The 22,697-nt window shown below is 44.2% G+C and overlaps 1 protein-coding gene across 7 annotated transcripts in view; it reads left to right on the forward strand.

Annotated features, from left to right (window-relative positions):
* Positions 1-499: 499 nt before the first annotated feature.
* Positions 500-22,697, forward strand: part of TLR2 (toll like receptor 2) — a 165,230-nt gene continuing 143,032 nt past the window's right edge. For all 7 annotated transcript variants that reach the window (XM_086962318.1, XM_086962317.1, XM_086962320.1 and 4 more), the window contains exon 1: positions 500-761. The gene's annotated coding sequence lies outside the window, so the exon portion shown is untranslated. The remainder of the gene's footprint in view (positions 762-22,697) is intronic.

Genomic DNA, 22,697 nt, shown 5'->3' on the forward strand with positions numbered 1-22,697 from the left:
CAGATTTCAACAATTTTGGCTCATGTCCCGGTTTTTAGAGAGAGTCGACTGATAATAGTGAGAGGCACTTTTTTAGTTGTTCTAAAGCGGTTCTAGTTAGCATCTGTTATAAGTACACAATTTAATTAATAAGTATGATGCTGCTTGTAGAAATTACATTTTATTTATTTTCTTAGTAACTTTTCTGGGTTCCCATGTTGAGAGCTGTCAAAATGTAGTCCCGGTTTTTTTGTTTCGCAAGATTTTGTCACCCTATCCTGAAGCTGCATCAGCCCGATCTCAGACACAAGGGGCAGGGACTAGGGAGCTTTTGGCCTTATGGGCGTTGCACACCTGCTACACAAACACTTTAGGAAAAATCCTTCCATCCACGGCACTTCAGTGAGAGATTCTATCTCCGTTCTAAATCACAGCGGCTTCACTAGTGCCTGCAGGAACAGGAAGACAGCACTTGGGTACATCTGCTAAGAGCCCGGCGCTGCTTACTGTACATCTGCCCACAAGCAAGAGAAGGACCCGAGATCTACAAGAAGTTATACTGACATGGTGGCAGCAGGGGCGCCAGAGAGCCCGACTATGAGAGCGTCGGAACCGAAGGCTCACTCTACAGGGCTCTTAACTTAAAAAGTTTTGAGATTCCTGTGACCAGACCTTCGCGTTACACTGCCAGGCGCCCCTCAAAGCCGGCCCGCACTGAAAAAGCAAAAGTTCGTGAAACAGGGAGGGGTGGAAGCGTGCTCTCTCTCCTCCAGCTTGTTAAGGTAAACTTACTTCTCGGTTGCGTGTCTTCGTTAAATATAAAAGCTTTTTCTTGTTCATCGAGTTTTTGTGTTTATGGCTGCTTCATTTTAAAGACGATTGTGCAAGCTGCCGCACAGCAGAGTGTGACGAAATCCCGCGGTACCGGGGAAAATCACTTTATCACAGTTTCGAGGTTTCAGTGAGCGCTGAAAATAAATCAGTCCCAGTAACTGCAGCGTCGCCCTGAACACACTGACGCTGGTTTGATCCACTCTGCCTATGTTCTCACTGCGCAGCAGCCCCTCTGTTTACATGCTGCGTCATTTCTTGGCAAAGGGTCCCAAACCGGGCATCGAAAGGCTTCGCTTCGGGCCATGAATGCAGCGAGTGTTCGGCAGCTTCACTGACCGATGGTTTCCTGCTTTCCACCGGAGCGATGCTGCACGGACTAATGTATCATGTGAATATAGCTCTGTTGTCTGAAAGCCTGAGCATGTTATATGTTTGTATCCTGTTGCATAGAATGTTCCTGTGATTGCTTAGGTTGTAAGATTTGTGTAAGGGTTGTCTTCTGAAACGTATCTGTAGATTCAGTGAAATCTGATGGATTCTTTACAGTTATACGTCTGTGTGTCTAAAATCTCTGTAACATCTTGTGCAGTAGCCGCCAAAGCCCTGAACATGTATAATCAGCGTGACCTGAGGAAAGCTTTGTTATCAGACACATAAATATAGCCTTCTAAAAACTTGGTAAATTGGAGGCAGCAGCCTGAATCCCGCGATTTCAAGAGAACTGCTGCAAAGGGCGGGGGCCTGTGAGACCGGTGCCAAGTAACGGATAGTTTCCCTCTTTGATCTTTGAGCCTGTAAGATCTGTTACCCGACGGAAGCCTGTGTTAAGAGCTGTTTAACCTAAGATAACATCGGTGTCTGAACTTTTTATTTGGCATTTTTGCGAACCAGGGCGATGGTTCTGGTCTTTAAAGATGAAGCTTCAACTAACGCCCCCCATCTTCGAGTCCGGAAGTGTTGACTACTGAAATGGTGCAATGCATGGCTCGTCTGCAATTCAGAGGCAGTATAACCATATGTACATACATTATATATTTACATACATCAAAAAAGGGGGTCCATCTCAAAGTAACCATGCACAGCCTGATCATACATACCACTGCAATCAAGAAAACAACAGCATTGCATGCTCTAAGTGTAAGGACTGCAGTGGCGTGCAATGGTCGTCACAACATTTATAGATACAACAATAGAGGTTAGTGGCTCAAAATTAGTAACACAATAAATTTGATAATAATAGCATTCTATATTTACAAAAGTCAAGATACAATTTAGTTTGAACTGTTTTCTCTCTAAATTGTTAATATGTCTCACGCCTTTGTGTCTTCATAAATAGTCACTATTTCTCTTGACTTTGTATAGCTGAATGGGCTGATGCACCTACCAAGATAGCTGTGTAAATTATATGCCACTGGTTGTACTTTCGAAAGGGACAGCTCAGCCTTTCATACCCCCAACGTTGGTAAAAGAAGCATCGCTGAGTTTGAGTAACAACTTATATTTTAAAGGTGCCAGGAAACATTACATTTTGTGTGGAGTGCGTCATTGAAAGGTGCAGAAGCTCTCTTGGATGATAGAATTGTTCTTGTCTTTTGCCCTTGTTTTGGACAGCTGGCTCAGTGGGTGACAGTGCATGCTGCAGAGATGTGTGCGTGAAGTGCCTGTGGAAGGTTCAAATCTAGGCAGGAACTGCGCAGCCTCCTGCTCTTTGGAAGTGGATGATAGGAATACTGTTGAGTTTGGTGACACTGCCGTAGAAAATTGAAAGGCAAGGGGCAATTTTAGTGCGATTTATAAAAGCCAGTATGAATGATTTTGTGTAAACGTGAGGTGACAAGTTTTTTTGTCCCGGCAGGGACCACTCAGCCGTTCATCGTTTTGAAATGAATATAAATGAAGTGAATAATATGCCTCCTAACATGCCATCTCCGCCGACCTGTTGGGGCTGGCTAGAAGCAAAACAAAACGTTGTGTGTGCCTCACTTGACTCTTTCCGTAGGTGATAAAATGAGTACCACTGATATGGCTAATATTAAATTAGGGAATGTTCCAAGTTATGTGAAGGAGAGCGTCAAACACATGTCGGGTGTGTTAAACATGCAACGCCCTTCATCTGAGCACCACTGAGATCCTTGAAATCGAGTGGGAAAATTAGAACAAGCATTTACAATGCAATGGTCTCGGCATTGTTAAAGTTAGAGCTATTGGCATTGCTCATGCCATTATTTTTATTTATGTTTTTGTTTTTTAAAACATAAATAAATGGCATTGTCATTTACAATGCCAATAGCTTAATCACTCGCAAATGCGAGACCTATTGCATTTGCACCCACACAGAGCCACACACACAAAGCCACCCACACACACATACAGAGCCACCCACACAGAGCCACCCACAGAGTCATTTCATTTCATCAACTTTTATTCGATTATAAGTTTGTATAATCATAAAAAGTACATCTTAAAAAGAGAAATTAAACATACATCAGAAAGGTAAAATCAGTAAGCATTAGGTCACAGAACTTGCATCACTGTACAAAAAGTATTTCAATATGGGGTACTGTTTCTACATTTTGGGGTGGATACAGGTTTAGGTGGAAACTTTGCGACGGGTTGATATTACTATTTTGAGAAAGGTCGCTATCAATTTGGCTTCATGTGGGGATTTCGGGGATTGTAAAAGGGAGAGTGCTGGATATGATTGTCTAAGACCGCTTGATCGGAGGATGGGAAAAATCCATGTTTTTCTTGCCAGTCTGTAGTATTTACAAAAAAGGACGACATGTATCGTGGATTGTACAGAAACTCCATCGCAAGGACATCTCGTCAGATTTAGGGACCAGTTCCTCATTTCTGGGAATGTGACCAGACGGTAGAAAAGATCAAACCGGAGTCTTGTAATTAAGAACTTTTCATAGTTTGAGAGGAAATATGTCAGGTACGGCTGAATGAGTTTCCCTCTCTGCAACATACAGGTTTTTTCGTTTTGTATTTTAGTAATCTCTGCTTGGTTGCGGAGTTCCCTTAGATGGCCCATACATAATTCCTTCAGCTGCTTCTTTGAGATGTCTTCGATTGAGGGGGGTTCGAGGAAGTAGTGCTCACAGTCAAGATCTACAAAAAATTTGTGAATGTAGTTAAGCCACGGTATTTTCCTCCAGTACGCTAGGCCAAGACAGTCGGTAATGAGGGAACGGGTGATGTGACTTTCTGGGTTGCACCATATACGCTGCCAGAGTAGGATGGGCTGGCATCGTATGGTGTCAATCATATATTCCATACCAAGCTCCCGATGCGAGGCTAGAATCGGGGAGCTTTGGGGGAGAGCTAGAATGTATTTGATAAAGGCGTTCTCAGTAACCTGGAGTTGGTCAATACATCCATAGCCCCAGATGCCTGCTCCATAAATAGCCGTATTGTGGCATTTTGCGTAGTATATCATTAACAGTTCCGCTGGGGCTGGTTTTCCTAGTTTCCTTGAGAAAGCACTTAATGCTGATACAGCACGGCGAAAATTAAGATTTCTGGCTTCCACTGCCTTACGCCAGGACATTGTGTCATCCACTAGAATGCCCAAGTATGGGTACACCAAGGTTTTTTCTAATCTGCTGTTGTTGATGAATATGGGCTTGGTGACTCCTGGCCTTGGTCCGATGGTCATTGTAAAAGTTTTTTTGATATTAACTTTTAGGCCCAGTGAGTCCATAAAAGTCACATATTTATTTAACTGTCGCTGGAGTTGATTAGAAGTCCGTGCCAGGATGACAGAGTCGTCGGCATACAGAAGAATAGGTATCGGGCGGTGATCTATCTGCGGGAGGTCCTGGCTCCCTTCCAACATAGCCTGTTCAAGCCCGTTTGTGTATAGGTTGAACAGGAAGGGAGCCAGTACACATCCCTGCCTTACTCCTCTTGATATTTTAAAGGGACGTGATAGTTCACCGCCGGTGCCAAAACGAACTCGACCTTCTGCGTTGGTGTATAACTCTCTCAGGAAGGCTAGTATAGGTGGGTCCACTCCGAGGTGTGCCAGGATCTGCCATAGCTTTGCATGCTGTACGCAATCGAAAGCCGCGCTTAAGTCTACGTAGACCAGGAAGATGTTGCCTCCTTTAGCGCGCGCGTACTTTCCAGGCAGGAGGACGAGGTTTAGGGCCTGTTCCACCGTTCTGAGCCCCTTCTGGAAACCGTATTGCAGGTCGGTGATGATGTTATTCTCCCGGGCCCAAGATTGTAATCGGTCCAGGAGTATTCGACCTGCAATCTTGCCCGTGGAGTCCAGAAGGGAGATCGGTCTGTAGCACGCAGGGTCGTTACGGTCCCCTTTTTTGAAGATGGGCAATAGTGTAGATGTTGACCATGAGCGAAAGAGACCGGTTGAGGCGACTGCAGCCATGACCCGTGTAATTATTTTTGACCAGTAGTCAACGTTATGTAGGAACAAGTCCATGGGGACCCCGTCTGGACCGGGGGCCTTGCCTGTTTTTGAGGCCTTGATTGCCTTTCTGACCTCGTTGAGGGTAAAGCGTAGCTTGATTGGATAGATCTTACTCTTATCTGGTTCAGGTTCCTGTGTTTGGAATGTTGGAACGGCATCCAATGGTATTCCAAAGATTTTTGAAAAGTGGGAGACCCAGTCATCCTCAGTTATTGCCACATCGAGGTGGTCTGGGTCGCTGATGTTGGCCAGGAGAGGTGATCTTATGGTCTGCCAGAAGGCAGTGCTATCTTTCCTTGATGCACTGTCATGTAGTCGAAGCCATAGATCTTGCTTTATCTGTTTTTTACGATTTTTCCGAGCAGTATTGTAAATTTTCCTCCATTGTGAGATTATTTGAGGGTCTCTCGGTTGCTGTTTTAGGGCTTCTTTGAGGGATGTAAGGGCCTTCCGACAGGCAGTATCGAACCATCTCGTGGTAGGAAGTCTGCGCTTATTCTTTGTGTTAATGAATAGCTCGTCCCTTAATGCTTCCTGGATGTTATAAAAAGAGGTGATGATTAATTCTGGGGATGCCTCGGGGGACAGACAGTTCGTTAACCAGAGGTGTGTTTTTTCAAGAACCCTCTGTGTTATTTCTTCCGGGTCGATCTTTGTCCATTTAATTGCGAACCCATTCAGCTTCTTCATAGCCAGCGATTGTTGGTCAAGGGAACTAGCTTTTAAAGGAAGTGTCCCAGCTTGCTTCATGACGATCTCCACACTAAGAGGATAATGGTCGCTGATTGGATTAGACCCTGTTTTGTAGTTTCTTAGTTGCCCTTTATAAGAGTTTGAGGCTAAAATATAGTCGATGGTTGACAGACAGCCTCGCCCGTGAAAGGTGGGTAGAAAGTCCTGCTCCGGGTTAACTAGTTCATTGACAAAGTCAAGGTCTAGGGTGAAGAGGATTTCATTTAATTTGTTACCACCCGGCGTGTGCACGAAGTGGGGGATGGGATTTCCAAGTTCATTCTGTAGCCCGCAGTTCCCATTTTATTGGTTTGGGCACAATGTGAAATTAAAATCGCCTCCCCAGATGAAGTAAAATGTGGAATTGTTATTTGTTTTTTGAAGTGAGGATAAATATGCGGCTATTTCGTCTAGGTGTAAGCAGCATTCCAGAGTGCCAGAGTTATTGTAGTAATTTATGAATATGTGTAAGTTTCGATTCGATACTGTTAACTGTGTAACTTGTATAATTTGAAAGATGGGTGTTTCCTTTAACAGTTTCACGGTGAGAGGAAGGGTATTGGAAAAGTGGGTCACAAGTCCACCTTTTGGTCTGCCCATACTACTAGGTACTGCTTTGGTGAAAAAAGTTTTATAGCCCGCTAAATGAAGTGGTGTTATACACCAAGTCTCTTGCAGGCACAGTATTTGCTGACTCCTTGCTGTGTCTAGCCATGAAGGGCAGGTTATTTTTGTAGTTAAACCTGCAACGTTCCAGTATGCAATGGCCAAACTCAGGGTTGATGGTTCCTTCGCGGTTGCAGATGTTAACGGGTTATTAGTAATGGCTGCGGCTTGTTGATGGCACATTCCCGAATTAATATCAGCTTCTGCTGGTGGGATGGTAGGCGGAGTCTTTTTTGGGGGTTTTGATAGTACCTGGGGAGCATGGAAAGGTTTTTCTGTTTTGGTGGAGAGGATATTAAATGGTTCCTGCAGTGCGGTTTCGTGTCTAACGTGTGTAAACTCTGGGGATATTGTATGCTGCTTAGCATTTACTGTTTGCGGAATAGTATCGGGTTTATAATGGGTAGGTTTGTCCCGGATTGGTCAGTCGACCATTTCGAGACAATCAAAACGGTTTTGGGTTGGAAGGCCCTGCCATCCTTCATAGGTTTGGTAAGGTCTGTCTTGCCAATAGGGCCTCTGGCGTTCTCTGGGCCTTTCTCTCGGTCCACCCCTGCCTATATAGTCGTATGAATATTCCATCTGCTTCCATGGCGCTTGGTACCATGACTCCTGGTTCCATGGTTCTTTAGGGAGCTGGTGCCATGCCCAGGGTGGAGGATTACGCTGTTGTTTAGCTGGGGGGGTAGAAGAAGGAAAGATGTCTAGCATCGATCCCTCCTTTTTTGTCGAGCTGAGGCCAGGCACAGATATAGTCTACTGTTGAGGGATCTCTGCATGTTACAATGATGCAGTCTCCGCGGATTGTTTTTGTCGTTTTGCCTATCCAGGCTACCCTACGGGCTGTAGTGATCCCTCCCGATAGGTGGGATTCGAGAGGTCTATTAATGCTTAACCACTGCATGGCTTTGTTTTTGAGTGACCATGCAGTTTCTGGTGTATCGTCAGTTAGCTCTGGCACTCCTGTGAGAACTATTGTGTAGGGTGTGGCTTCCGGAGGCAAGTGGGCAGGACGTCTTGTTGAAGGTTTTTTAGGTGTGTTTTTGGGAGTCTTTTGAGGGGGCTGTGGTTTCGATGGAAAAGTTTCGGGCCTTTTTTCTGAACTGGCTCTACTGGTGTCTGAATTTGTCGCTGGGCCTGGGGTGTCTATCATAACTGAATCTGCATTTACTGTTTGCTGATTGGTTATAGCAAGTGGTTTCTCTTTCTGAGGGTGGGATGGTTTGACTGCAGATTTGGGAAGTGTGATGTTTTGTTTGGGGTTTTTCTGTGCTAGGGACGTAGGGTTTGTGTGGTTAGCTGTTTTCTGCATGTGTGCTTGATTCTGTTTTTTGGGTGGCTGCGAGATGTTACGCTGCCCCTTTGTTTCTATAAGGGTGTTTGTATCTAGGAGGGTGGCCGAAATTATGGTTAGTTGGGCTTCGAGATTCCTAATGCTGAGTTGAATGGGCTTTAAATATTGATATAACAAGTCTTTTGTTGTGGTAAGAACTTGCGAGGTGATTCTGCATGTTTTACATTGGTTTTCAGTATGATCATTTGAAATTGCCTTGTGTGGTAGGTTAGTTACTGGGAGAAGTAGTGTGCTATGGGACGTTGTAGAATTGGAATGAGTTATTGCGTGTTCAGGACACGGTACACTGGTAAATTCTTCATTGTTTACTGGGTGTGTTTTTGGAATTTCTCCTTCCCTTTCACCTTGCTGGAGCAGGTTTTCGTTTGATTGGGCGTCCCCCTGAGTTTGACAACCAGCTAGATCAGGGTTTTTTTCCAAGTCGTCAAATGTTATGGAGAGGTCTGACTCAGACTGTGTGACTGACAGGTCTACTACCGACGGGACTGTGTTTGAATCTGGTACTGGCAGAGTCACTGGAAGAGAACAGTTTTGTGTGTTGAGATTGATGGGAGAGGTAGCGTTTGCTATAGCGCCTAGTGACGAACGCTTCGCGTTAGCACTCATGAGATCTAATGATACTCTCTTCTCCATCAGGGCTATGCTCTGGTTTATAGTCTCATGGACCCGCGAGATGAATAGGTCGATAGGGCCTGTGACTTGTGCTACCTCCTGCGCGTGTTTGGATTTTGACTTAGAGGTGCTCCTTGTTTTTGGTGGCATGTTTATAGGTTTGTTGCCGGGTCAGTGATGAAAGAGAGATGGCCCGGTCCGGTCTCTATCGGGCACTAACGGGCAACAACGGGCCCGCCCTTGGCCCGGGCTTCGCCCCGGGCTGCGACCCGCGCGCGTCCCGCTATGCGCGTTGTAGCCCTTGCTTATGAGTGTGTGAGGAGAGGGCGGGGCACTGGGAGGGGGCGCGGCACCCTCGGGAAGAGGAAACAGCTGATGTCAGTAGCGCTGTACCTCGCAGTCCCGGGGCCGCGCCTCTCGCCTCCTCTGCGGCCTCGCGGTTGTTTACTCCTTCCTCGGCGGCACAATGGACTTTGGCAGAAGGTCTGCTACTCCGGTAGCAAGTGGCAGGTAGGCAGGAAAATGCTGGCAATACCTCTGTATGCGAGCGGCTCCCGCGAAGCGGGGGCCGCGAGAGGTTATGTACGCCTTGGGGGCGGGGCACTGGGAGGGGGCGCGGCACCCTCGGGAAGAGGAAACAGCTGATGTCAGTAGCGCTGTACCTCGCAGTCCCGGGGCCGCGCCTCTCGCCTCCTCTGCGGCCTCGCCGTTGTTTACTCCTTCCTCGGCGGCACAATGGACTTTGGCAGAAGGTCTGCTACTCCGGTAGCAAGTGGCAGGTAGGCAGGAAAATGCTGGCAATACCTCTGTATGCGAGCGGCACCCACAGAGTCATTCACATAGAGCCACCCACACACACACACAGACCCCCCCGCACACAGAGAGCCACACACACACACACAGAGCCACACACACACACACAGCGAGCCACACACACACACACACACACACACACACACACACACACACACAGAGCCACACACACACAGAGAGCCACACACAGGGAGCATAGGCCAGAAAAAACGCTCACAACGAGGGAACAGAGGCCAGAAAAAACGCTCACAACGAGGGAACAGGGGGCAGGAAAGCAAGCACAACTAGGGAACAGGAAAGCAAGCACAACGAGGGAACAGGGGGTAAGAAAGCAAGCACAGCGAGGGAACAAGGGGCAGAATAGCAAGCACAACAAGGGAACAGGGGGCAGAAAAGCAAGCACAATGAGGGAACGGGGGCAGAAAAGAAAGCAAGCACAACCAGAGAACAGGGGGCAGGAAAGCAAGCACAACGAGGGAACAGAAAAGCAAGCACAGCGAGGGAACAGGGGCAGGAACGCAAGCACAATGAGGGAATAGGGGGCAGAAAAGCAAGCACAACGAGGGAACAGGGGGCAGAAAAGCAAGCACAACGAGGGAACAGGGGGCAGAAAAGCAAGCAAAACGAGGGAACAGTGGTCAAGAAAGCAAGCACAACGAGGGAACAGGGGGCAGAAAAGCAAGCACAACGAGGGAACAGGAAAGCAAGCCCAACGAGGGAACAGGATTTTTAAAGGGGGGCTTGAAACGGGTCTCCATCAGACTTTGTTTTGTGCCCTGGCACAGGCGGTCAGCTTTTTTCACACTGCAGTGACAGCATGCACATCGATGTGCGCTGCTCACACTGCTCACTTCTCACTAGTGGAGAAGTTACGGCATGACGTCATGCCAAGTGAACATTGCTGGAGAAGGGAAATCCTTTCAAGAGAGCAATTTTCTCTCTCTGGATTTCCCTTCTCTTTTTGAAACTCAGGTGCAGCTACATTGTCGTAGTGTCACCAGAGATTTAAGTGGAAGCTTTTTCAAAATGATAGACACGCCATAGTTGCTGCTTATTTATCTTATGCAACTAACAACCATTGACAAAGCCAATAGTCCTGACTTGTTGTAGGTATGATGTTACTTGTTTTATCATATATCTGGATGCAATGACAGAAACAGCCAAATACAAGTCGGGTGGCACACTATGCTAGCGCATATTTTTTTGTTTAAGAGTGTTAAGCCACGCCCTTAATTGCATTGACCACGCCCCTTTGAGAGACCCCCAAGTCTTTGTTTCCCATTTAAAGCCCTACGTTTGACTTGTAGTTTTGTAAGGTGGTACAGCAATGTGTAGCGCGGTTTGTAAGTGCGGATGCAATGCAGGCTTCACGCACTGCTCCTGTGTCTGGTTGCGCTTTCTTGCCCAAGATCAATACCAAATCACAAAGGCGTCTGAGATGAAACTACCTGACTTAGCCAGCTCCTGTGGTGAGATGGAGCACAACATTTATTTTTTGAAGAAAACATTCTGAGCAGCCCGTGTGTTTTGTTGGAGTGACTGTCCGCGGTGGCGGAAGTGACTTGCGAGAAATCGCTGTGGTGCGTTATGAAAAAGCGAGCAGCCGTTACCCCAGGAAGAGTTTCCTTTTCAGAGAAGGCGAGCCCACCGCGGAGAGGCTGAATCGAGTTACAAGCACACTGTAATGCACCTCACAAGCCAGACGAGTGGGTATGGAAATGATTCCTCAGGAGAGCCAGAGAGCAGGTTTTCCCAGATTGAATATAATCGGTCGGGCCGGCCAGCCCTACTCTGAGTCTGAAGGCCTGTAAAGCAGTGCCTGGCATTGTAAAGCATTTGTCGTGGCGGGATTAGTGGCTTTAAAAACAAAAGCAGCACCACCATGTTTCTCCGAGGCGAAGCAGAAATGCCTCGGAGAAACCAGCGTCATTTTTGGGATTGAGGGGCGCGTTTTCTTTCTCTCCTCTTCCCATTGGCTGGAATGTAAAATTCCAGCCAATGGGAAGAGGAGAGAAAGAAAACAGAAAGAAACAAACAAACACACCCCTCAATCCCAAAAAGACGGGGCTTGAACGGACAGACGCCCCTCTCGTCCAATGGCTGGCCTCCGTTTAGGAAGCCGGCCAATGGAGAAGAGGGGCGGGTTCAAGCCTCACTCTAGGAGACATAAAGTCTCGGAGTGAGACTGCGCAAGCGCAGCCTACGATCCTCGACCTAAAAAAGGCCAGTCCTTCTGATAGGCACAGCTGGTATAGACTTGCAAGGGGTGACTTTAGTGTCATCTGACCCCTCCTTTTCACTCATCCCCATAGTAGTCTGTCACAATTAGAGAACCAAAACAAAGAAACAAACAAAAGCCTCCTGTTGGAAAATAGAGTTTAAGGAGAACAAAAGCAACCATGTGAACATAGGTGTCAAGTAACCTTGGAGCAAGTATTCCCATGGAACTCATTTAAAGAAAAGATTGTAGTGACACAGACATTTTTGTGTGGACTTAATCTATACCAACATTTTAGTTAAACTTTTTTTGACAGAATTTTTTTTGTCTTGATTTAATCAATATACAAATTAATTACACGAGAGAAGCCAGTATCTTGTGGTGTACTGCGATTCAGCCGAATCAAATTGGATTTTTTTTTTTTAGAAAAAGACAACTATGCTGTCTTAAACATTTGTAAAAATGTGAATGATAAAAGATTTTTAGGGAAAAGAAAAGTAAGCCACAGGTGAAGAAAAGCCAAAACCAGAAAAGAAGGAAAACACAGTGGTAAACAATGTGAGAATATACAGTGTATTGGTTATTTGATCCAAAAGACATCCAATTTTATTCAATGCAATGAAAGGCACAGAGGAATTTGTCAATGTGCCACCTATACAAAGATACAGTCTGTGTGTTTTTGTGTGCCAACGGCATTTCGGCCCTAAATCCAATGGTAGGATCTCATCAGAACTCTGGTGACCTGGGGATGGCTGAGTATTAGGAAATCATATCCACTCCGTTGAGGACCACTGAGGGTGTGATGACAGGAATAATTGTAGGCCCTGAATGTGATGTTCATTATTGGGCTCAGGTGAGTCGGGATGGTAGCAGCTAGTGCAAATTAATGAGGGAAGAATATCCCTTGTTGAAAAAATGTAGCCCATGTTGTGGTCCCAATGATTTCCAATTGATCAGAATAACTGCTCTCCTGGTCAGAGATGCAATGAACTGGTGGTTATCAGTTCATCGCATCTCCTTGCGGTATAGATTAAATCCACAAGGAAAATTTGTGCCACGCCAGACCCTTTCTTCTGGAGGACTTATTTTGGAGCACATTGGGTAAGAATTCGAGTTGGGATAAGGTTATATGCACCATATCGACTTAGCGGTATGCTAGGCTGTAGTCTTCAGCTGTTTTTCTTTTTTCCTGTTAGTCGGATGCAGGTTTCCTGCAAGACTTTGTCTCGCGTACTACAACCGTCGGTGTATTCCTTCTAAGGCTTGACGCAGGGGCAAGTACTTGTTTTCATTCGTTTTTGATTTGGTTTCAATTTTTTCTTTTTTACTCTTGAGTGGTTCCTTACATAGCTGCTCTTGGTACTTTGCTTTCAGAAGTTGGGTTTTAAACCTTACCAAAAAGCGGGCATTCACCGTTGGTTTCATCTACTGCTTAGCAGCAACTGTTCATTTACAAGGTAGCGATCTACAATTTTTGGGCTCATCACCCTCGGTGTGTAATTCACAATACTAATAATATATGCCCGTTTTATACGGCGGTTTCCATATTTGCACTTTTGCATGTGATTCTACGTGGTTGAGGTATGTTTCATGGTCCCACTTTAAACACTAATGTTTGGCCTTCCTACAGGCAACTCGCAGGCTGATGACTTATAGTAACCTTACTAGTGCACTGACACTTTTCATCATACCCTCAATACGCTCTTTGTGCACTTTTTAAATGCATTTTAGCACATTCACAAAGCACTCTGTTGGATTATAGGAGACTTTTGGATGCATGGCAATTTACTTTCTTTATTGCTCTAATCCACCTAACCAGGTTGGAGTTTCTCGTGATGGTTGGTGGCTAGTCGTATTCCTCAAACACATTGAGAATTGTCCCTCACAGTAGTGAATTTTTTGTATCTGTTTTTTGATTATAGACACCCCTGAAGAAGGGCTTCTGTTACAGCACGAAATGCATTGGGATTAAATAACATCGCTAGTCTTCAAATAATGTCAAGACTAGGGTTCATGTGAAAGAATTACTGACAATAATCATGTCTTTACAATTAAATTAACCTGATTAAGATTTTGTTTATGAGTGATATTATGTGTGACACTTTTGTTTGTTGAATATTTGTGTTTATAAATGCACATACTCTGTTCATGTTGTTAAAAGAACACACGGTGATAATCCAATGTTATCCCCATTTTCAGGAATTAGTAGTGCACACGCTGTCTCGAGCATTTCTTCTAGGTACCTTCTTTACTTTTTGAAAGTGGACATTTCTCTCCCTCCACAGCTCTATGCGCCTGTCTCCAATACACTTCTGGGGTGGGTGACAGCTACACTTTGTACATTCCCTCTAGACTGCCACAAACGCAGGAAGGTTAGATGAGTCTGAGACTCATCTGCATTCTGACGACTTTTCCTGGGCAGAAAGGGAGGAAGGAGCTGACACAGCTGAATAGACTGTGCCCTGCCCCTCACAAAGGGCTGATTACCCCCACCGATAATCTGGAGCCAGGTCTGTAAAGAGAGGCTGTTGCGTGTTTATCTAGGTTCCTGATCGATACTGTGACCTTATGCCCCTATTCGGCTATAAATCCATTTATTCCCTATATTGGCATAACCGTTCAAGTGCGATTTTCAGAAAAGTCATCTCTGGCCTCACACGAACAGAGCCACATTCCAGCATAGTTCTCTGCCACTTCCTTTGCGACCAATTAGTGCAATGACAGAGCAGAAGTCACTATCTGATATTCCTAGATTAACACTCCGAGTTCTTCAACAAGATAAAAACTCAGCAAACCTGGAAATCCCCGCTTGCTGTGTTTTGATTAGTAATGGAACTCTAATGAGCAACTGATAACTATCACTTCCTAGTGACATCTTTAATTGACGTCTTATGTCCAGCAAACTTGCGTCAAACCCGGCACCTGTCAGGTATAAATATTACCAACGCTGCCTTAAGCAATGAGCTACTGTTGCTGATGCTAGCTGCCTGCAAGACCCCGTGTTGGTGAATCTAGCACTCTGTCGCTGCAGCCTGCTGTCCCTGTGGTGGTGAAGCTACTGATACCATTATCGCTGCTAAAGCGCGAACGATGGTGCAGTACGCTTAGGAGCTGAACAGCCGTCCCTCTGCGAAGACATCCAGCAGATTCCAGCTGCCCGCGGACGCTGTCCCCCCTCCTTCCTCGACGCGCTGAAGAAGCCGCTGCCTTTCTCCTGCAGAGAAATCCAGCCCCGGCGTTTCCGGTCTACCCTCGCGGGTGACTGGGATATCGAGAGTGACCCCTGAAGGAGATACCAATCCTCCATCATTCTATTCAGAGGTATGGTGTTGACTAAACCCTTAGACGAGAATTCTTGAAACAAACCTTGGCAAAACCAACTTAACTTAAAGCTACTTACTTACTCCCCTTCCACGTGTTAGGCTTAGGTCAGGCACACTGGGGTAGGCTTAGTTAGAAGCATCAGTTGAGTATGTTAGCCTAATGTACATATGACTGTATATATGTTTTATTGCTTTTAAACCATTGTATGGCTAAGAAACCATATCAATGCTTTTACAGTTCTATTTCGCAATACTTATCTTACTGTACGTACTTTTTATAATAACAAGTCTTGCAATTGTGGCAATACATTTCTCTTGTACGAGAAGAAAGACTGTTCAATAAATGTTAACCCTTTATTGACAAACGCCCGTCTCTCTATTCTCTACATCTCGTGAAAGTAAACTGCACTAGACTGACTGAGTGAAATATATGTCTATTGTTTCACACAACCCTAGAGATTGACTCTTGATCTGAGGAGCAAAGTTGTCATGTTGCACGGTTGTTGGAAAGCTGAATCCCTTCTTGTCTGTGCCAAGGAAGCTGATCACTTCCCATGCAGAGAAGAAAGTTTCCAGTGACCTCTGAGCTAGTTGGTAACAAACCCAATTAAGTTTAGCATAGTCAGTGGAGGCCTGGAATATCCGAAGTTCCACGTCGATACTACTGTTTATGTTATTCCAATGCGCAGGGCCTAGTGGGAAACTAGGAACTACACTACATGGCGCCCAACGTTTGGTAAGGCGATAAACTAACGCAAGATGGTAGAGTAACTCAGTCGTGCATATTTCACACAGACCCCTTTCTCCCGTAAATACTCCAATAGACGTCTGGAGTGGGTGAAAGGTTAAAATCCGCTCGACCTTAGTAGGAAGAGATTCCTATGTAAAGCTCTGGTTTATTCAACGTTGAAGGATACAGTGTTCCAAAATATTGTGCACCTAATCTTTGTCTCCTTGGAGACCTACTCTGCAAACCTTGCATTTTTACAATGCCAGAAAATAACGGAACCCCTGGGGCCGCAGCAGATGCGACTCAGCAAGGTCCCGAATACACAGACCCGGATGCTATTATCATCCCGGTCCACTTAAGAAGATCTATAACTTTAAAACTTATAGAAAACGGACTGACACCTCAAGGTGGTACAGTAATTTTCGTGATAGAGGCTCACGAGTATCGGCAGACAGAGGTATTCTATTCATGGATAAACTTTCCAGCGGTAAACGCTAGAACAAAAGAGTTTCACTATTACAAAATAGAGAAACCTCCGGAAGAGTACGCTTCTTTCGAGGAGATTGAAATTCCACTTAAATTTCAAGAGCACCTGCTCTGGTTTAATGGCGCCCTAAAACACAATGATCACATTACCAGGCTCGGTCCACTAGGTAGACCAGGAGCCACGTGGCCGGTTCTAGCCAGCTACACACCACATCCTGACATTGTAAAAATGTCTAGAGAAGAGCTGTTAGTACAGCTAAACACATTAATAAAAATACATAGGCAATTAGTCCAATATGTAATGCGGACTGCAACAGTCCAGCCAGCTGTTAATACACCACAGCTGACCCCTCATCAGGGGAACACAAATAAAATTACACCACAGAACATACAGTCATGTCTTGGTAAAACACCCGTAAAACGGGAACAAATTCCTTTCTCGTTAGCACAAAAAATCACTCAAATAGAGGCAGTATTTCCTGATACTACCCCTATTGAGAAACACAGAATCTTGACCATCTGCCTTCCTATGGGAATCGCACCACACGTGGAAGACTGTGACACTTGGGGTACAGTCTTTGCTTCCATTTACACAAAAACACACGGTGTTCCGTCTATGGCGGTAATACCAGAAGTGCTAAAACAGATTCAAAATGAATTCGGTCCAGAGCCCGCTTTAAATCTAGGTATGAAATTACTGAAAGACTTCAAGCAGGTCTCGGCTATATTAATAGCCAACATTAAGGGAGAAGCAGCATCTGTGGCGATTCGCCAGAAGTTGAAGGAAACAGATATAAAAGATCCTGTTGAGCTTGCCAAAATCATAGAAAAATGCTATGAAGAATTAGGTAGAGACAGCTTGGGTGGGAAACCGGTAAAGCCCCAACTGCTCGAAAATCCTGAAAAATTATTTATTAAAAATAATTTAAACACTCCTAAAAAGAGCTGGGATGGAAATAAACAATCCACTCCCAAGGAAAAAGTTTTCCAGTCCAGAGGAAGGTCTCCTCGACGGAGGGAAAGAACTCCGACTCGAGAACGCCCTCTGAGAAAAGATATAACCTTAGAAATAGGGATAATCTGAAAAAACCTGATAGATATCAAAGTATTGATACACGTCCCTCTCGATCTTTTCCACAGAACTCGGAAAGAAGAGGACGGTCAGACCCAGGAGAGCACACCAAGTCCAAAGACAAGGAACCTGCTCAAAATAAGAAATCTCAATTTCAGAAAAAGAAGGTAGCCAGTATTAGAGTAATCAACCATGCCGAGAATACTGAGGACACAGTTGAAAAACGGGGAGTGGGCATTGACAATGTTGGACAGTGCAGCAGAAATCAGTATAGCGTGCAAGATCTTGATGAGTCATCTGGAGACAGTGGACACGAATGAATACATTCAGGTTGAAACTGCAGACACCAGACTTAGCGAGCCCCATAAAATATACGAAATAACATTGCGTATAGAGGGTGATAAGACTAGGAAAATTAAGAGTCTATTTTGGGATAAGCTCTCAAAAGGCTACGATATTCTGTTAGCTGAAAAAGATTGGCCCCCGGAGTTTGTCAGGGAGTGCCCTCGTGGCGAAGAAGTGATTATGCCTGCCTTCTCGAATCACATTCCGATTCACAAAAAATATACATATGCAAGGAAATGGGCAGTGGCCCAGGCACCTGCATTATATAAAAATCATGTAGGATGGGATGAGGACTCTCCTCCTCACAAAATCCAATTAAAAAGTGAACCAACTGCCCAACGGCAGTATCCCATAAAGCAAGAAGCTAAAAAACAAGTCAGGGAGATCTTAGATCAACTTGAGTACCAGGGGGTGATTGAAACATGCACCTCTCAAATGAACAATCCTTTGTTTCCTGTCTCCAAGCCAGACAATTCATATCGTCTAGTTTTAGACTACAGACATCTTAATACATGTTGCAAAACTTTTGCAGTACAAAACTCGCATAGTGCAGCCCAAATGAATAACATAGTTAGGAAAAAATATAAAACGACACTAGACATATCTAATGGTTTCTTTTGTCAAAACATTGCACGAGAAAGCAGATATTTGACCGCTTTCTCTGCATTTGGGTCGCAGAAAAATTCTGTCGACTCCCACAGGGGTTCAAGAACAGCCCAGGACTATTCTCAGCTAGAGTAACAGAGTTACTACAAATATATGATGATGAGGCATTATCTTACGTAGATGATATTTATCTCACAGACGACGACTTGGATACTCACTTGAAAAGAGTGAACACCATTATACTTGGGTTCGCAGCAGAGGGTTACAAATTCAACTTTAAAAAGTCCCGAATTGCCCATCTGACAGTACTATTTTTAGGGTACGAATTATCAAGTGAAGGGAAAAGCGTAGCGGACAACTTCTTAGAGAAGTGCGCTGTACTCCAAGCTCCAAAAACGCTGAAGAATTTACAATCCATACTAGGTTTTCTGAATTTCGGGAGAACTTACATACTAAATTACGCAGAGAGGGTTAAACCTCTCTACGAACTAATTAAACCTGATTTTAAACAAATCAATTGGACTCAAAAACACACAGAAATTTTGAGATCACTGCAAACAGACATGTTAGCAAAAACAAAATTAGATACACGTGACAACACACGTGATCTTGTAATCCGAGTCATCCCAGGAAGATGCGGATTCACGTACCTAACCTCTAATGAGGGAGAAAAGGTACCAATAGCTTACAAATCACATTTGTACACAAAGGCTGAAATAAAATTCAGTTCAACGGAGAAAATTCTAACTGCGGTTCAGACTGCTGTAGCAAAAGAAAGGCCCCTAGCACAAGGTAAACGAATAATAATCGTAACACCTATACCGGCTTTAGAAGCGGTAACTAAAGCAAGCATTCCTAATGCTAAAGCTTTGCATCCGAGATGGATTCAGTGGGTTAATTCTCTTGCTGCAACAGACGTAGTTTACGAATTTGATCCTAACTTAAAAACACAGGAATTTTTACAATATGAATATGAATGTCCTCTGCCAATTGAAATCCTGCCTCTCGAAGAATACGGAAGTATTATATATACTGACGGATCAGCACAACCCGCAGTTGGGGGTAAGCAAGCTTACAGTGCTGCGTGCGCGATTGTTCAAGGTCGCTGGCACAAAGGAAAATTTAGACCATTGGCCACTAAAACACAATCTCTAGGACATTGCTCGGCTCAACGAGCTGAATTAGTAGCATTTAAGATGGCGCTAGAAAATACAGATCGCGAATTCCCCACACTAATAGTGTGCGATTCTTTTTATTGCGTACAATCTTATAATGAATACTTGCAGAATTGGGTGGAAAATGGTTTCAAAGATGCAAAAGGTGGCACAATAAAGCATAAAATGCTTTGGGAACAGGTAGTTCTTTTACAGAAAGAACTACAAAAGACTCACGTGATACATACACTGAGTCATCAACGTGATGGCGTTCACGTTGCAGGGAATTCATTGGCTGATGAAGCCGCGAAGGCAGCTGTGCAAACAGCTTCCGTAGCTGCGATAACTCGGTCACAAACAAAAATAGACAGCGATATTCTACAAGCTGTCAGTGCATCAGTAAAAAATGATAAGAAAACACTCCCAAAAAGCTTTCCTGAAAAGTACTTGTACTTAACGGATACAAATAATGTTCCTTTTGCTCGAATCCCTGGAGTGGGGGATAGAGTAATTCCAAACAGGGAACACAGATTAGGACTAATCAAAGCGGCACACGAAGGGCTTGCTTCTGCACACGCTGGCGTTTCCGCAACAATATCACTATTAAAACAGAGATATTGGTGGCCTGGCTTGAGAATACAAACTAAAAAGTATGTATTAGAATGCGACATATGCCAAAGGATAAAAGTATCAACAGTAAAACGACCAGCGCAGACACCCCTTCTCATCTCGGATAAACCATTTGCATGCGTTTACCTGGACCACTGTGGTCCCCTACAAAGGGACGGCAACTATAGATATATCATGGTAGCAGTGGATTCCTGTACGAGGTTCATATGGATGTGGCCCCAGCGCTCAGCTGACGCTAGAACGGTTATAAAAGATTTGCGAGTCTTTATCGGCACATACGCAATTACCACCTTCCATTCTGATCAGGGTCCTGCTTTTAGCTCTCGAGCTTATAAGGAGGCCATGGCCAGCATGGGAATTGGGTTGCGGTATTCTTGTCCGTCGCACCCCGAAGGGAACAGTGTGGTAGAAAGAAAAAACCGTGACATAAAGCAATCTATAACAGCTAAGGTATTAGGTTCAGGCGCTGGGTGGGTCAAACATTTAATAAGTGTCCAGACTAGTCTTAACAACATGCCAAGAAATTCTCTAAAAGGTTTCAGCCCATACGAACTATTGTTCGGAATTAGAATGCGTGTTCAGGACCTCGATAGTCAGTTGCCAGTGGTACAAGAAAAAACAACGCACTTTGATGTAAAGGATCGTTTGGCTGTTTTACAGGAACTGAATGAAACAAGAAAATCATTAAGCAACATAAAGTTAAAGCAACAGCCAAGTACCACTGACAAGGCACCACCAGCAACAGCCCCAGCAAGGCCTGTCTGGATTCCAAAGATTGGGGATCTAGTCAGAGAAAAGATCGCGGTTAAGAAGGAATTTGGGCCTTCTTACAGAAAAGCAGTACCTGTCTTGGCAGTCACCGGAACAAGATCAGTTGTGCTACCGCCCCTTGCTGGTAAAAAGGAGAACAGAGTCGTGTCCATCGACCTGGTAAAACCACAAGCATGTGGCCTATAATCAACAGTAGGCCCAGTGGACTCCCAAGAAACAACAGAATACCCAAACTTGCAACAATCCAAGAGGTTCAAACTGAAAGACTAATCACATTCGATCAGCCTACAGTGCACAATGAAGGACAATGCAATAAAGCCATGGAACTCGTGCCTCTTGAAACACAGATTGAAACAGTTCGTCAAGAAACAACACCAGTCTACACTAATGTGGCATCAGAAAATGCTACTGAGAGACAGATTGAAAGAACAATCCCATCAATTGACAGAACTGCCTCTGGTTATTTCATCAACTTCGACAACTTCTCTGAAGATTTAAACGACCCCGAAGTGATGCCAGAAACAAAAAAGTATTCTAAAGGAAATACAACAGGACTCCTTCAACAAATCAAAGAATTATATCTGGGTTCACCATTGATTGAGCATTGGATTATCTCTGGGGTATTCATACTCATACTATGCCTGATTTTAGTTTTAATTTTAGGAAAGTTTATTACAATTGAATGGACACAGCAAGTCAGAACATCAACCTAGTCCTGAAACCACACAGATCATCCCACGTGAAGAAAAGAGAACTGTCAACAGTAAATGTCACAGCAATTCCAATACCTGGTGGGGTAGTATGGGAGAAAACAGACTATGAGATCTATGGTCCGGTCGAAATCCTGAAGTATCCTCATCAACTAAAGGTTTCCTTAAGTGACTTTGCGACACCTAGTACATTCTCTGATGATTGGGACTTTAACAGTATTAATGACATGATGTCTGATTTAGTAATGTCAGCTAGATTCACAGATCATGATTATTTACAAGGTTCATCTAGTTATGAGCAGTTATTCTGTTACACCCACTATGGGGATCATTACTTGCATAAATCTGCACAGCCTAGAAATGTTTTTATGTATAATCAATGGGAACATTGTTCTACACCACCTAAAAGCAGTTCTAAAGCATTTTTTGAGAAATTCAAATACTTCTCAGGGTTTAACACCAGTGATGCAGAAACGTTTTATTACAAACTGTTAGATAAAACAGGAATGAAAACAATGCTGACAAATTCTAAATTAATATATTCAGAAGCATTTTATGACAAAATGATGACATTTGGTTTTGATTATTGGAAAAATAATATTGAAACGAAAACAATTTGGGGTACAAAAGATTGGCAGGTGCAAGGCATTGAAGCACTATTTAGAACCTGCATGATACCAGAACAAATGTTATTTTTAAATGACACAATACACCAAACATCTTGTCTTGGCCTAGCTAAGATCAAAGACCTTAAAACACCGTCTATACCAAAGCCAATACCTGAGAATACAACCACAGATATTGAGTTAGACGTGTCACAAATTTTACATTTCAACAGAACACATCCTGATTGGAAAAAGTGGTTAATCTGGCCTACAGACACAAATAGCTGTCAAGATAGATTCCTGAATAAAACTCAGGGGTTAAAAATGACCAGATTAGACTCGAGATATTCCCAGAGACAACATCCAGGGATTATAACAACATACAGTGTAGGGAAACTCTGCCTTGAATGGCTAACATCATCCACACTGGCTGAAATTAAGCAACACTTGTCTTTACTAAAAGATGGTGCTGATTTGCGCGATTTCATTCTTGGACCACGCAAACAGCGTCAAAAGCGTTTCATAGCGACCAGTATCTATGCTGCTTACAACGAGGCTTGGAAAGTAAAGCAAATTGAAACTGCTGAAAAAATACGAGAAATTGATCGTATTAATTTGG

Source organism: Lissotriton vulgaris, chromosome 3_1 (genome assembly GCF_964263255.1).
Source record: "Lissotriton vulgaris chromosome 3_1, aLisVul1.2, whole genome shotgun sequence".
NCBI lineage: Eukaryota > Metazoa > Chordata > Amphibia > Caudata > Salamandridae > Lissotriton > Lissotriton vulgaris.